A 14,863-nucleotide genomic window follows, 5' to 3' on the forward strand; every position below is an offset into this window, starting at 1 on the left:
ATGAGCTGGAATTTTACTAGGACCGCCAAGATGAGTTTTGCAATTTCAAGGACTAGGAGTTATCTTTTATTTTCACAACTAGGTAATTATCACATTATTCAACTCCGCCCACCAAGATATGTAGAAAATACCCAAATATAGTTGAGAGAGAACGGGTTATAGCCAGAGTGTATAATTCTTTCCCTTTAAAAAACATGTTTAAATTATGCTTTATGATTTTTTTCAATTTTAGTGAGGGGGCATGCAATTGGGGGAGAGGGCAGAGGGAAAGAGAGAGAATCTTAAGCAGGATTCACGCTCTGTGTGGAGCCCAACACAGGTCTGGATCACATGATCCTGCAATCATGACCTGACCCAAAATCAAGAATCTGATGCTCAACTGACTGAGCCACCCAGGTGCTCAATAGTCTTTTTCTCTCTGAACTCTGAATAGTAAAATTTCAACATGAATGGGGGGATAAACAGGCATACATACATACATACATACATACATATGTATACCACTATGAAAGCCATGAGTTGTTAGACATGAACTATTTCCATCATCTTTATCTTCTAGTTATATTCATGCCTCAAGGTGTTTGTTGATTGCAATGCACGATCTTGCTGTGTGAGGTACAAATTGTTGCGTGATCAGTTTTCCGTGGAAGTCTTTCCTCATATCTGCCTTAACCACAAGATGCAAATGTTGAATTCGAGGATGTAGAGCTAAGAGTCTTGAGGTCCAATAACTGTCAACTAGAAGTTACATTTTCTGTTGGGGAGAAATCCCCATATGATGGCAATGACTTTGCATTGGTAAGGAAAGAACACTTTCATGCCTTCATGGTTCTTGCGCTTTTTCTGTCTCACCAAAATCAAGACTCAGGTCATGTGAACGTTTATCAAGAAAATACCTTTTTTTTTTTTTTTCCAGAAAATAAAAACGCCCTGGAAGACAAGTGTGATGCATTGAGGTCTGTGAAAGCCACAAAGGAAGCAAAAGTCAAACAGCTGAAGGAGAAAGCATATAACCTGGAAGAATTCTATGAACAAAGAAAAGTGCCTACAAAAAAGTAAGATGGGGGCGCCTGGGTGGCTCATTTGGTTGAATGTCCAACTTCGGCTCAGGTCATGATATCACGGCCCATGAGTTCAAGCCCCGTGTTGGGCTCTGTGTTGACAGTTCAGAGCCTGGAGCTTGCTTTGGATTCTGTATCTCCCTCTGCCCCTACCCAACTCGCACTCTGTCTCTATCAAAAAATGAATAAACGTTAAAAAAAATTTAGAAAAGATGTTCGTGTGAGAACTGTTACAAGGACCGGATTGTATGGGAGAACATGGCAGCCAGTAGAGATAATTGTATTTCTTTTGGAACTGGGTCCAGAGTATTTTTTCCCAATGCATTCAGTAGAATTGCACCTTCCCTTCCTACCTTGCTTTCTGTAACGTAACCTGCATTTTCCTTTCTGTCCTAAGTGCTTGTCACACATTGTGCCATGTTTTTGGGGTGGAAGAGGGAAGGTACCATCATTAATAACGTTAATACTTGGATCCACTCTGGATCCACCTACACTGTCCTGTAGGTTTCAATCGCATCACACTGTTTTGTCACCCAGCAAAGGGTGGGTCAGGACCAGGTCCATGTCAGGACCAGACATGGGTCAAAAATGTGTGGGGAAAAAATTGAATTATCTTGCTGCAGAAACAATGGAAGTTGCTTTCTGGAAAGTGGGTAGGGGTACCAGCAGTACTGGCTCCCTGCATCCATTCTTCCAGTGAGATTGCTCACTGCAGGCCCAATCCCTAAGAAAGTCAAGTTGTTTCCTGTCCCCTGATTTTTTAAGTGTAACTCTTCTGAGTCTTGGCCAAAGCCCGCAGCTTCACTAGGGCTCATCTTTGCTGGCCGCCCCTGAACTACACTTGTTTACTTCTAAGTCTGTGCCCGTAAAGTTGTTCAGCTTCCTTGCTGTTCAAATGTATGCCCCCCACATCAATGATGAGTCCTAGGGAGATTGGGTCCAACTGCCAGGCTGGCTTTGTCCTGGGCTTCCTTCTTCTCCATCTTGGTCTTGTGTGTCTTTGTGGGGTTGTCAGATATTTGGTGCATTCAGTCACATGTTTCCTCCTTTGTACAGTATTTCCTTTTGTTCTCAGGAGGAGATGGGGGACTTTAGAGTCCCTCACTCGTGTTGGAAAGTGAAGTCTTCCTTCTCTTCCCTGGATACTCACCTTTATGTTAGTCCTTCCCACAGCTGGGGTTAGGGCTTGCTCTGTCTCACTGGCATCTTGGTTTTGTTAACTCGTAAGCTCTTTCTGTGAGTGGGTACAGCACCCTGGCCACCTCTCTATCTTCAACCCCTTACAACAGAGCCACTACATTACAACCACTCCAGCAACCATTTGCTGAAGGACTGCCTGAGAGGCCAGAAGGAAATGCATGTGCCTTTCTCTGTCTAGTGCTTTTGTGTCATTTTCTAAGAGATTTTCAATTTTGCATGTGATTCTTGAGTACATCAAGTGTCAAGTTGAATCTGTCTCAATCAACACCACAAAGAGAATAGTCTGAAGGAAACACAGCCACCCAGCCTCGCCAAGCATTGCCTTTTGCTGCCTTTGCTATCAATGGAATGAGTCTTGTTAAAGTAGATTTGGCTCCATGAATTTGAAAGTTTTCCACCTGAAATCTGTTTCCTGGAAGTAAACCCAGACTGTGTGACAGTTCATATCAGGTTGTATGTCAGGAGATGATGTTGTTCTAAGATTGGCCTTTTGAAGGTGGAGGCAGGGGTTGCAGTCCTGAACTCTAGTGACGTCTGGGAGTGAGCTGCAATGTTAGTGAAACCATATTCTGGAAGGTCGTCTTTCAGGTGATTTCCTGTGTCATGGTACAACTTTTGGACTGAGAATCAGGGCTCCCCATGGAGGTGTAAGACTAGTGATGATCCCCTGCGTCATCCTAATGGGTACAGTTGGTCAGATACGGTTTTTCACTCACTGATGAAATGAGTCTTCACCATCTCAAACAAAAGACCAACTCTGGGAAGGCACAAAGTACAATGTTATATGATGACTTTATGATAAAGGAGAGGAAACAAGAGAACTAGAAAGACAGCTCCAATAGCAGAGACGTGGCAGCAGACAGAAGTTGAATTTTCTTGAACTTAAATGGGGTGTTCACTTCATTTCTCTGATTGGGTTGTCAGTCTGTGCATTTATGGGAGAAGTGGGGAAAGGGATATTTGCATAGGCCTTCAAGAGTGCTGGGAGGTAAAAAGGGGGAACTTCTGGACCTTGTTCCTGACTGTGTATGTATCTTTCCCATCTTAGGAAGCTGAAAATGACACTCTGAACTGGCGGCAAAGAAGAATCAGCTGGCAGCTGCAGGTAAAATTTGAAAATAGCTACAGAAGGGGCACCTGGGTGGCTCAGTCGTTTATGCGTCCAACTTCAGCTCAGGTCATAATTTCACAGTCCGTGAGTTTGAGCCCCGTGTCAGGCTCTGTGCTGACAGGTCAGAGCCTGGAGCCTGTTTCAGATTATGTTACATCTCTCTCTGTCCCTCCCCCGCTCATGCATGTGCTCACTCTCTCTGTGTCTCAAAAATAAATAAACATTAAAGAAAAAGAAAATAGCTACAGAAGAAATAAACAAGTACAAGTGAGTTCAGCTAGTAATTACCAGCAGCTCATGAAACCGCTGTTCATTTTTGTGTTTTTAATCTTTTTGCAATGTTTAAAGTCAACATATGCATAGAGTATTAACAGATAAAAAAGGTAAGTTTTAGAAAGAATAAAACAATTAAGTTTCTAAACATTTGCAGATCTCAAGTAGTGGCCAGACTGTGTGGAAACTTTGTCCATGCTAACTTTCCTCGGGGGTGGTGTCAGTTGTCATAATCTGTAGGAAAGCAGTGTGTCGTACAATGAATCATACCCATCAATGTGGTAGTGCCACTTCATGGCCCTCGTCTTTGCAACCCTGGGAAACGTGGTGAGGATATAAGTTATAGAATAATAGAGCTTTATGATAAAAGACACTTGTCACATGATGAGTTAGAGAAAGATTGAAAATGGGAAGGGGTTCTATGAACTCTGAACCCTACAGGCATGGAATAATGAGTAAGGAAAGGATGTAACAAGAGCTTTGATCCTACTGTACATTGATAATCATGGGCAAAGTGTTTCATGTGTAAGAATAAATTGTATCAGGGGACAGATATGAGGTTGTTGGGAAGGTGGGCAGCTTATTTAAAATCATACCCAATATTGGGCCTTACCTGACAAGAGCAATTGTAACTCACAGGCAACAAATTGAACAAACACGGGAACAGCTGCAGCAGGCAGAGCTCACCTTTAGATACCAGGTAACCTGAGTTCTGCCTGACATACTGAACCCTTATCACCTCACGCGGGTGAGTGTAGTGGCCCTTGGAATCCCTGACCACGGGCTTTTCATTGTTGGCTTTTTCAGCTTGCAGTTCATGAGAAGAATGCTCAGGACAACTAGGTAAGTGTTTTCTTGTTTCCTCCTCTTTGTTTGGTGCACAGTCTGGCACCGCCTTCTGACTGAAAGTGGATGTGTTTTTTCTCCCCCAGATCAAGACTCAGATTTGGGACAGGGAGATGGCGGAGCAGGGCAGGGAGGTCGCTTACTTGAAATACAGGTGTGGTCATTTGACTTGCGTTTTTATGGGTGTTTCCAGGGATGACGCCTGCACTGTTTGTTGTCTAGTAGACGACGTGGTGTTGCAACTCTTATAGAAGTCCATTATTTTTCTGTATCCAAGACTGGAAGGGATGGAAGCAAAGAGGCTGCCTGAGGGATACACGAGGCAGAAGCCAATCACGGCAAGAACCCTCCAAGGAGAGGTAAGGAGCACGTTGTGATGTGCCGCAGTCTAATTTCTGCTGTGCAGCCTGTTCCTGTGTGTGATCATTGTGTGGTCTGGAAAGAATCACACGCACTAAGGACGGCAGGTGGTCTGAAGGGGTGACAGAAGGGTGTTCTCTGGTGCCGCAGACAGTGAGGCACATGCCCCTCCTCTGACAGTGACCCTCCCACCTCCTCTAGCATCCCCCTGTCTGAAGAGCCTGGAAACCTTCTTCCCACCCGGACACAATGTGAAGACTTTAGTTTATTTGAGGAGAAGTTAATTTATTCACTAGTTTTAACAGTCTTTCTTTTTGTTTGTTTTGGGAACTGTAGCCATACATCCCTCAATTCAAGTTCCATAAAGCTTAGCTTAGTCCTCTGATGGTATCAGTGCAACTCTGCAGCTTCACTGCTAACTTCTGACAGTTTTCCTTTTCTCAATAGTGTCAAATTAGTCTTTCCTTATATACTAGCTGCTTTCATGTGGAAGGCAGCTTGTAGATAAGCTGGGAGATTGAACAATTTGCCTGAAGCCTGAAGAAATGCACCCTTCTTGAGGACTCATTGAGGATATACACCAAACCAGTATTCTCAATGTTATTCTTTTTTGTTAAGTTTATTTATTTTGAGAGACGCCAAGCATGCCAAGCAGGCGCCACACTGTCAGTGAGGAACCCAACGTTGGGCTTGAATTCACAAGCTGTGAGATCGTGACCTGAGCCAAAATTAAGAGTCGGATGCTGAATCCAAGCATCCTCAGATTAATTCTTGATCTGTAATGGAATCGTGATTTCCCATGATGTATACTGAGAAAACTGTTTTACTGGTGAATTCTAAATTGCTAGTTGTGCCTGACCTGTCCACAGTTATGTGATTAATTATGAAACAACATGAACTAGGGCACCGTGAGGTCTTTATCAAGGTGAGAGGATGGTTCTCCCCCTTATCCTCGGGGGTCACCTGAGACATTTGGGATACCCTCTGCCTCTGGTCAGGGACCTGACTGTAGGGAAAAGTTTAAGATATTTGAGGAATGAGTTGAGGGATTGTTTTCATTCTGCACAGTCCTCTAAAAGCAGAATAAACCTCTGTCCCTTCTAGGGTCTTTAGTAGATCGAGAAACTGCTGAAACCTCTGTGGGTTACAGAGGCTCTGTACCAAGAATGCAGACAAGGACAAGGTAAATGCTGGGTCCATTCTCAGTTGTAACTCTTTTGGGAAACCCTCATCTTTATGTATAGCACGCTCTCCTGGCCATGTCTCGTTTTGCGTGTTGTGTGATATGTCTGTTTGTTCTTTCTTTTCCAAATGCACACTCATAACCCAGGAGCCCACAGGCTTCTCAATTTTTAGTCTGTCAGCTTTCTGTAGTAAGTTTAGAAGCCAAAAGCGCTTAGAGACTGAGTACCTTAAGGTTTTTCCATGAGTTTCAGGAAATAATGAGAGGAGGATGACTGCACACTCCAAACAGAGGTCTCCCGGCCTGGGTGATCCCTTCCAGACCTCACCTCTGTGGGAACAGTGTGGCTGCTGTGTCTTCCTTTCTTGATTCTGGCTAGATGAACCTGTTAGAAACGACATCATGACTCCAACTTTTTATTATGTGCCCTGTGCCATTTAGAGTGGTCATAGAGAAAGCCAATGTCATCACTCATCACCTTTCTGTCTTTGTTGGTAAATGACTTGTCTGGAATCCTCCAGCTATACCTTAGGTAAAAACAATTTGAACACTGTGTCCTTCAATTGTGTTTCTATGAGCAGTTTCTGGTTGTGTCCCCAGTCACTGTTAGAGCTGATATAGTCTCATGACACATACCAGTTTTATACCAAAACACATGCATGAAATCTGTTATGTGAATTTCTCCCTCTTTTTTTCCATTGCACATAATTACTCTGTGTCCTGTAGTATGCTTAAAGTCAGAATTCCCTATGAATTAAGGTGAACACATCTGAGCTTTGTAGACATTCAGCACAAGTAACTCGTTCTTCACAGAAGACTCTCATTCCCCTGCAAGATACCAGGCATCCTCCACTCCCCAGAGGTCTCAGAGGCCTTTGACAACACTTCGAGAGGGAAGACTCCTTTCTCAGGGAGAGGAGCAGAGGATGCACAGTGAGGGTCCAGCTGCAGAACTTTTTGCCAGGAGTGGCTGTGATTCCATGAGCAAAATATGATCCATTTATTCCCACTCATTCTTTTGTGTTCTTAATATACCAAAAGCAGAGCATCTGGAGTCACCATAGAGGAGGGATCTAGGGTGAACCTGGACATGGATGGCTGCCTGTCTGGAGAATGCTACTTCATTAGTCTGTAATTACTTCTGTTAACCCTCTAGGACAGGACCCTTGCCATTTTACTTCCGCAGACATGGGCAGTGATGTGTGGTGGCATCCAGTGGCAGGGACAGAGTTTTCAGGTACTGATGCTACTCTCTTGGATCCTGGTGGTAGAGAAGGTGGCAGGTGCTGACACATTCTTCTCTGGGTTACAGCTGCTTTTGGTATTGGTTCTCTTGTCTGGCATATGGATGTAGCTGTCACTTCTGTTCTGCAGGGCAGTCTGGATCCTGGGGACCTCCTCCGTTAACTGGACGATTCTGCATGCCCTACCCTGGAGATGCCCCACCCCCATGGACTATTAGGCACATCCACCTCCTGAACCTTAGTGGCCCTGAGGCCACCCGGAACCCCTCCACCTGCAACACTTGGTAAGATGATCTGAGCACTAGGAGTTGACTTGTAAAGCACACTCACCTTATTTTGTTGCTGTTAGGTCTTGGGCCAAGGTGCAGAGGCGGTACCACACACCATTGTGATGCAAGGGGAATGTGTCTGCTGCCATTACCATATTCCTCAAGTTGCTCAGGATCTCATCTTTGTCCTTTCCCCCACCATGGGTTGGTACAGGCATCTCTTGTGGAAAAGGAATGGGGCCGTATGCAGAAAAGCAGACATAGCGCTTCAGCAGAAATGCCCTGTACACAGTCCACTTGCTGGGATCTGTGAGGCATGAGGCACAATGTAACATATGTCCATCTAGTTGTGCCCCCAGCCATCCATAGTTGTTCGATGAGTGGTGAATACATCTGAATCAGGGCTATTAGGAATCTTCATCAAGTTATAAGGGATGGTTCTTCAAGTTATTCTTGGGTATCACCGGAGGCATGTGGGACACCCTGTGCATGTAACTTGGGATCTCACTGGGGCAAAGAGTTTAAGTTGTCAGAAGTATGAGGGGAGGGTTTTTTGATTTGTTTTTGACCTCCAAACAGTCTACTCAAGTCAGAATAAACCTCCATCCCTTCTAGAGCTTTTTGCAGGTCCAGAAGTAGGTGTCACAACCAAGAGTGACATTGACACTGGCTCTGCCAAGAAGCACAAAGTAAATGCTGTGGCCATTTTCAGTTCTAAGTCTTTACAGACCGCCACATCTTTCTGTACAGGACACTCTCCTGCCATTGTCTCTGGTTTGTGTGTCGTATGGTATGTCTGCTGTTTTTGTTTTTTTTTCCCAAATGCAAAACCTTTACCACCGAGTCTACGGGCTTCCCTGTTTCCCAGCTACCATCTGTTTGTGGTAACTTGAGCAGCTAAGTGTGCCTAAAGGTGGGGACCATAGGGCTTTTCTAATGTGTTCCTGGAATAAATCAAGGAGGATGACACCACACTCCACTTGGAAGTCTCCTACCTTGCCTCATTCTTTGTGGATCTCCTCAATGTGGAATCATTGCTCTTGCTGCTACTTCCTCTCCTGTTTCCTTCTATTGAGGGTTTTAACGTGCTCAGAAAAATCTGTGGGTATCCTTACAACTTGAAAATGCGAACTGCCTTCACTCCAACTTATATTTTTGTATGTGTCCTTTAGAATGTTCTTAGACAAAGTAAATTTCATACCCATCAGCATTTTGGTAAACATGCTGTCCAGAATCCCTTCAGGTGTGCCCTGGGCACAAACACTCTGAACTATAAGAGGTGGCATGTTTGTGATAGAAAACATGCACCGAAACTTAAGTTGTGAATAGAAAAAAATCCAAAATTACCTGTGTGGCAGGTCCCCACGGTGTCCTTCACTTGTGTTCACATGAGCACGTTCTCTCGTGTCCTGTGTCACAGGTACAGCTAAAACATGGAAACTTACACCAGACATCAAAGTGCACTTGTGTTAATTTTGTCTTTTAGAATTTCAGCTCATTTTTCCAGAGGACACAATTACCCTGCAAAGTGTACTGCACTTAAGCTGAGAAGTACCTCCGAAGTAAAATAAATTAGCTGAACCCAACTAACATGTATAGGCTACCTGTTTCTCTAAGAACATGCTTTCCCAGGTCCTCTACAGGCCCTCAGGATCCCCATCTCCCCATATGTCTCTGTGCCCATGGATAGCACTTCCAGAGAGGAGGAGACCCCATTGTCAGGACAGTAGTTTGGACACAGGCAGGGGCTTAGAGGTAGAACTTTGAGCCACGAGGGCTATGATTCCATGTGTGGACACTGGCTTTGTCATTCCTTCTCATTCTGTAGTTCTTCACAGACACAATAAACAGCCTCTGTGGTGGAGGGGATGAAGGGTGGAGTGTGATCCTGGACATAGTTGCCTTCCTATCTGGAATATGCTACTTTGTTAATTTAGTATTCAGCCTATAAATCTTCTAGGAAAAGGGCCCTTGCTGTTTCTACGTTTGCAGACACGTGGGGACACTAGTTTATCCCAATCACATCCATTCCTCACCTCAAAGCTGTAAGTGGAACCCAAATTATGGGTAGAGATTTTGGTGCTGATGCTGCCCTCTTGGAACCTGGTGGTGGGGAAGCTAGTAGGATATGAGCACTGCTTCTTTGGGTTTCTGCTTTTTGCTGGTGTTGGTGCTCTGTTCTGTCCTATGAACGTACCTCTCATTTCTTTTCCCCAGGCTATTTTGTATGCAAGAGTCCTGGTCCTTTCCCAGGATTGCCTTGCAGGCTGTACCCAGTGGACCACCCTTCACCACCAGTCATGGGCTATAGGCCACATCCCCCTCCTCCACCTACTCTATTTGTTAAGATGACCTGACCTGGATGAGTGGCTGGTAAAGTATATTCATCTTCTTCATGATTGACTTTGTGGCAATGATGTAGAGACGGTTGTGAGTCTTGGGAATCCAACTACAAACTGCCTGAGGACACTGTAGCATGTCTCGAGTTTCTCAGGACATACATACAATGGGCGGTGTCATGTCCCTGTAATACAGTGAGCTATACGTTTCTCTTGTCAAATGAAAGAGGATTTTTTACACAAAAGCAGATGTATCAGCGGTACTGGTGCATATGTTGGAGACACAATGTTTTGGGTTCTGTAATGAATGAGGTGCACCCCTTAACTTTTAGAGTATCAGGTGTCCTGTGTGAAAGAGGGACATTCATTAAATGATGCAGACCTTGTGATCACCAAAATGGAAACACCAGTGAAGGATCCAGTGCAAAACAGGGGGAGCCTTGAATCATACAGGAATAGAAGGGAAGTTGAGCACAGTAAGCAGAGTTTGAGGAGGTGCAGAGGGGAGGGTGTTGGGGTCAGTGAGATGCAGCTGGAGGTCATTCCTGGCCACAGCCTGAGCAGGGAGTGTGAGGTCCACACGGAGCTGCTATGTGAGACCGCTCTCAGTGCACAATGCAGCGTTCATCTCCAAAATGTCAGTGTGTTGCCAAAGTGCACGCAGGTAATCACCTAAAAAGATTCTTGTCTCCCTGGATTTTCCTGAAGGTTCTGGATATTTGTGGGGGGAAAAGAGCCCTGGAGATATGGGGAATTTAACTTGGTCTTATGAAAATGCTGTATGCCCAAGTTCATATCCCTCAGACTAAAAGTGGAGACAGGGTCTAGATCAGCTGAGTCATCCTACAATTCAGGGCTGGCCAGATGCCACCACTGCTGGACCCCTGTCATCACCCTGACTACAGCTTTGCATCTCCTCAAACTTCTCTCACAATATTATGACGCTTTGCCTGTGTTCCTGCTGTCTCAGCCCTAATACCAGTTCTCAGTGGGACCTACACAGAGCCTCAGCTGTGTTACCTGTGAAAACAGGGGTAATATGTGTTTCTAAGAACAAGAGAAAAAGAAGACATTCAGTGCATAAAGCATCTGCAAAATCTCTGGGAAGTGTCCCCTCACGCTTCTCACAGTTTCAATTAAGATATCTCCACACAATGATCCTCCAAAAAAGATAGTCACGGGAGTTCATTAAACTAAGACTGTTAACAACTCAGCCCAGGGTGGGAATCACTGTTTTAAAAAATAAGACAATGTCCTTCGTTTTTCTATTAGAATTCGGGCCCTGCCACACAATGAAAAGATAATTATGAGAATGTGTACATTCAGAGACCTAGATCTGAAGACAATCATTTTCTATTACACATAATCTCACAGATGCAGCCACACACTAAAGTGTTCATCTGAGGCCACAGCCACAGATAAACTACAGAAGACAGAATGCATGTAGGAAAACATAAGATCAGAGGGAAATAAACCAAAATCTCTTTGCCTTATAGGACAACTCTTTTGAAATTTGAACAGGACTGTGCACGGTGACAGACTATGGTGATTATATATACATTTTAAGAAGGTGTCAGATCTACCTGAGTGCTTTCCCTGACCATCCTGTCCCCTCCACTTTGTCCTTCCTACTGTCCCCTAATCTACCTTTCCTCGTCTTGTCTCTGTGTCAATGTCTGCTTCTAGGACCATCTACTCTCACTCCCCATCGAGTGCATACAGTGGGGTTCCTGTACACACAGGTGACACTTGCAGAAATGGTGGTAATGAAGGATAGAAGCAAGATCACCCTTTGTGCAGGGGAGGCCAAGGTAGTTTTCCGGGGTGATGGGAACTTTCTATATCTAGATTGATGGGGTGCTTATGCTCATTTATTTTGTAAATATCCCCTGACTCCATGGTGCCTTGGGGTCAGATATACAGGTATCTGTCCTTAGGAAATGGCTGAGTTCTGATGGTGGAGAAGGATGAGGGACCAGCAGTGACTGTGGAGAGGAGTGAGGGTCAGACCCACGTCCAGGATGCCAGGTCTCCACAGATAGCACCACGTGTAGGAGGACTCTGAGGAGCAGAGATTTCTTGATCAGACCCATGAACTACATAATCCTCCTGTAGTTTCCTCACTAAGCGATGGCCAGAGCACATGGCTGGAGTGGAGCAGTGGGCCTGGGGGATTGAGTCCGGGAAAGGGACAGGCATAAGGTAGCGACAGGGAGTTTGAGAGACAAAGGGAAGAGAGGAGAAGGGACCTTTCTCTGCTGACTTCACCTACATTTCTGTGTGTCCAAAAGGAGATTCTTGTCTCCCAGGGAGGGGAAGAGGTCTGGAAAAAAGACAGAGTGACATTCTTGGCTCAATTGCCCAGGATATCTGCCTTGCTCTTGAGTACCTAACACAGGAAGCACATGCTTTCTGTCATGATTTGAACTGCAGCTCGTACTATTTAGTGAAAATCAATCCAATTATGAGTCCCTCAGCATTAAAGTACTACAACAAAATTAAGTGAACAGACTGAAAGATACAACACAGGATAAAGTCCAAAGGTAGACCGACTGCAATACTTATGGGAACACAGTCTATCAGAAAAGGAGGTAGGTACCCCAGTACAGGCATTCAGACACCTGGGCAATATCTGAAAATGTTAAAAAAAAAAAGTAGTCCTTACTTCAAAAGCAACATTAGCACTAGACACAACAGGATCATGGTTTAAGGTTTAAAGAGAAACCATATGACTTCATGGTGCTCTACCCATGAGACCAAGTCTCATCAAATTATACCCTTTAACTTGGCCTATTTGTTATATGTAAATTATACCTCATTAAAGAGAGTTTCAAAACACAGAATACTAGAAGCAAATGTGGGAATGTTCCTTTCTAATCCTGAAGTCCATGGCTGATATGAGTCTGCCCATGTCTCAAAACTCCAAAATAATAAGACATTTAAAAAATTAATAAGAGCAGAGTAAGCGGACCCTGGGCTCACCCTGCCCCATTTTTTCAACTACATAACTTCCACATCCAAGTCCATGAACCAGAGAATGATCCAAAGACTGGCAGAACAAACTCCACACCTAAGTAGAGAGAAGCTGCATCAGAAAGGTTAGGAAGGTCAGAAAGGTGGAGGCTGGCTGCCTGCAGAATGGACAGAGAAAGTGAGCCCTCACACCAGGGAGCTGACACAGGGAAGACTAATCTCCATTACATTAGGCATTAAAACCCAGAGGGGCTGAATTCCCTTGAGTTTAGATCCTGGTATTTGGAGGTCAGCTGACCCAGCACTGGGTGATCCAGGAGGATAAGTGATAGCCAGGTCCCTGCCTGTGTACAGAGGCAACGTAAACATGGCATTTACACAATGCCGAGGCCACAGGAGACAGATGTATTCATGCTGATTCCTGAGTGTGTTGGAGGACTTCTCCAACAATGAGGGAGCTCACAGGCATCATTCTTCTCCCCCAGCCTCCCAGAAAAGTATAGAAGCACCCACCAGAGGCTGAGGCTGCACAGACTCCTGCTACCTAACCTGTTAGCAGTGCGCCAGTCCCAAGGGTTCACTGGGGGACTCACCACACCAAGCCTGCTGGTCTCAGGGCAATCATTCTTAAAACCACAAGGGTATCCTGTCCGACAAGCTGCATGCAGAGCTGCCACAGCATGCTGTGCACATCTGCACCTCACCCAGCCACATGTCCCCAGGCACCGACACACTCTGTGCATATCCTCAAGCCCCTAGCTTCCACAGCCCCCAGCCACCAAAGGACATCGGGAAACCTGGCATAGGACTAGTCGCCCTGTGCAATTTTGCTAACACTCCTGCCCTGCTCCCAAGTTACCTAGCGGGCTTAACTCCCCACAGCTGGCCTGCCTGGGTCCCACTAACACCACTGAGAGCTATCACAGCCCACAACAGGCACGAAATCAGTGCAGACACCTGCACTGAAAGGAAAAGTAACCCAGACACGACAGCAGGCTGTGGGCAATACCCATATGATATCCTCCTGAAGGTCCAGGTCCTATAAATGGAGACGTGCACTACTGAGGACTCCAGGACCTCTTCTTCATAACGTCATTAATTTCAAGATCAGAAGGCACAGTTGACTTTATTTCTCTGTGTTAAGAGAGGCAGAGAGACAAAATGGAGACACAGAGATGTATATCCACAGTGAAAGACCTAGTCAAAGCCACAGCCAGAGATCTAAGCCAAAGAGATATAAGTAACATACCTGATACAGAATTTAAAGCAATGATCATAAGGATACTCACTGGAGTTGTGAAATGAGTAGAAGAGTGAAACCACTGACATAGAGATAAGAACACAGTAGACATTGAGGACACAATAAAGGAGAAACACGTTTGCTGGAATGAACAGAGGGATGGAAGAAGCAGCCGAACAAACTAGTGACCTCGAAGACTGAGTGATGGAAATTAATCACACTGAACCAAAGAGAGAGAACAGAATTCTGTAACATGAGATGAGACTAAGGGAACTCAGTGACTACAGGAAAGATAATAGTATTCATATTGTAGGAGTCCCAGAAGGAAGAGAAAATGGGGCGCAAAATTTGAGGAAATAATAGCGGAAAACTTCCCTAATTGGGGGAGGGAAACAAGCATCCACATCCAGGAGAATAGAGAACTCACATCAAAATCAACAAAATCAGGCCAACACACATATTGTAAGCAAATCTGTGAATTACAGTGACAATAAAGAAAAACTCTTAAAAGCAGCAAAAGAGTCCTTAACTTAGAATGGGAGACCCATAAGGCTAGCTACATATTTCTGAACAGAAATTTGGCAAGCCAGAAGCGAGTGACATCACATATTCAAAGTGCTGAATGGAAAAATCAGCAGCCAAGAAAACTCTATCCAGCAAGTCTATCGTTCAGGATGAAGGAGACACAGACTTTCCCAAACAAAAACTAAAGGAGTTTGTACCACTGAACCAGTCCTGCAAGAAATATTAAGAGGGATTCTTTG

At 44.7% G+C, this 14,863-nt stretch overlaps 1 long non-coding RNA gene across 1 annotated transcript; it reads left to right on the forward strand.

The window, feature by feature from the left end:
- The first annotated feature begins 922 nt into the window (after positions 1-922).
- On the forward strand, positions 923-9,936 carry LOC122208937. Its single transcript, XR_006197380.1, has 7 exons — positions 923-1,055; positions 3,310-3,366; positions 4,285-4,345; positions 4,453-4,488; positions 4,685-4,850; positions 7,409-7,562; positions 9,765-9,936. It is a non-coding gene; the product is annotated as an uncharacterized LOC122208937 (long non-coding RNA).
- Positions 9,937-14,863: the final 4,927 nt, after the last annotated feature.

This window comes from Panthera leo, chromosome E2, assembly GCF_018350215.1.
Source record: "Panthera leo isolate Ple1 chromosome E2, P.leo_Ple1_pat1.1, whole genome shotgun sequence".
Classification (NCBI taxonomy): Eukaryota; Metazoa; Chordata; class Mammalia; order Carnivora; family Felidae; genus Panthera; species Panthera leo.